Here is a 2153-nt window from a genome sequence, read left to right as displayed (position 1 = left end):
TGTTTTATTTCCGGTCTGAACCAGGGGAAATGAATAGAACCCACCATAACTGTCCAACACTTTGATAGTGTTTTATTTCAGCCTCTGATCCCTGCCCTGTGATTAGAAAGAAATTGTGCCAGTTTGCTCCTGACAGTCCCTGCTGCAGGAAAAACTGGTATCAGATGTTCTCTGGAACATACTGTCTTTCATCTCATTCAGAAGCTAGGCATGCAACTTAAAACAAAAGAAAACAAAACAAAACAAGAAACAGGTCCATGTCTATGCATATCACACACCCACCTGGGCCCTGCCATCAGCCATGGGTGTTGAAGACAATTCTGCTGTAGAGCCACAAGTGGAATAAGGGAGGAAAGGCAAGTGTTTCTATAGCACAGTGGAGATGGACTTTCCAGCTCCCAGACTCAAGACAATTCTCCGCTTCCAGCCACCTCACCACCAGTGCTTTACCCCAGGAGTCATTTTTGACATTAGGCTAGTTGAAGCTTATGTGCCTCTCCTTCCCCCCATTTTAGCTGGAGGCCAAGGATCATCACTGCTTTCTTTAAGGATTGGCTGCATTATCAATCTGGCAATGCATTATCCAACTCTCATAGGGGTTTATCAGGTACTTTTCCAACACAACATACTGCAGGGCAAGATGGCCACATCCCGATCATACATTGATTGGCCAAACCAGTCACAGATGGCCAGGGTCTGCCAGGTGTGCATGCAGACCATGACCTGGCCATAAATGTTGCCCTGGTTCATCAGACCTGAACAGTGAACCTGAACCACTCTCAGTAGCTCAAGATTCTACGAAGTTCCAGTGGATAGTCTTAGATTTAATTTCCCAGACCATGTCCAGGAAACAGTTTTCAGTTACCGAAGTATAAAATCAGTCATGGTCTGAATTGTTTAGATAAAGATGAGCCTCAGTAAAGATATCCTTGATTTTTCAGGGAAGCCCTTTGTTTTATAATTAGCACCATTTTCTTTTATCCTGCAGCTTGACAACACTGATACCACAGCATCTCTCAATTGCTCAGTCTGTGTCAGTCTTTTGAAAGAGATGACACGCGAGCATCACCCTCAGGAGGAACATAGGCATCAAAGACACCAGCTATAGAGACCAAATGTGTGGGTGCTTCAAGCATTGTGGAGGAAGGACCAGTCCTGCTTTGCGGGGCATATTCTATAAATTCCTTTTCTGATTTGTATTTGGATTCGTAAATACAGGGTGTGAAACATTTTATAGTTCTCACTTGAACCATAGCTATGGACTGAGTCACGAGGACTAGCTGCCAAGACCACCACCCTACACCCTGTATAAACAAGACAATCCCTGTGGCATGGCGTCTTCCATTTTGTCCATGCCAAGGCCACTGGGATGGGGACTAAGAGTGAGGAGCCTGGCACAGTAGACAAGAAGCAGATGCTAGGGCTAGCCTGGGTGTGCATCTAGGCTGGTGTTTGATCAAGCAACTGGGAACCACAGCCCAGCCAAACTGATGCATAAAATTAACCATGCCACAGCTTTCTTTGATAGCCCAAAGTGGAAATGACTCAACTATTCTTCAATGTATTAATGACTAAAGAAACTGATACATCCATGCCATGGAATACTACTTAGCAATAAAAACTATTGATACACCTAACAACTTGAATGGATCTCATAGAAATTATGCTGACTAACAGAAGCCAATTTCAAAATGCACTTTATGGTTCTATTTATATAACATTAAAATAACAAAACTATGCAGATGTAAAACAGATCTGGTTACCTGGAGCTAGGAATGGGGAGAGGAGATGGGTGTAGCTATAAAGGGATAGCAAGAAGGAGTCTTCTGGTGATGGAGAAGATCCATATTTTGATTGTGGTGATGGCTACACAAATCTACAGATATGATAAAATTTCACAGAGCTATGCACATGCCTGCACAAGTGAATGCAAAACTGGTAAAATCTGAATAGTCTTAGTAGACTGTCCAATGCCATTTCTTGGTTGTGATGTCATACTACTATTACCCAAGATGTTACCATTGGGAGAACTGGGTAAAGGACACATGAGACCTCCTTCTAATATTGCTTTTACAAATTCCTGTGAATCTACAATCATTTCAAATTAAAAAGTTTTTAAAAGCACATGGTTTGAAATTGTTTAGTCTTCCCAT

General features: G+C 42.4%; 1 pseudogene; it reads right to left on the bottom strand.

Annotated features, from left to right (window-relative positions):
• Positions 1-544: 544 nt before the first annotated feature.
• LOC124518584 (39S ribosomal protein L45, mitochondrial-like) lies at positions 545-1345 on the bottom strand (annotated as a pseudogene).
• Positions 1346-2153: the final 808 nt, after the last annotated feature.

The sequence above is a fragment of the Lynx rufus genome, unplaced genomic scaffold (assembly GCF_022079265.1).
Source record: "Lynx rufus isolate CCGP_SWC_20201006 ecotype Redwood Valley unplaced genomic scaffold, mLynRuf1.p SCAF_25, whole genome shotgun sequence".
Taxonomy (NCBI): domain Eukaryota; kingdom Metazoa; phylum Chordata; class Mammalia; order Carnivora; family Felidae; genus Lynx; species Lynx rufus.
Note: the sequence above shows the minus strand (reverse complement) of the source record. Positions and strands in the feature narration are given on the sequence as shown.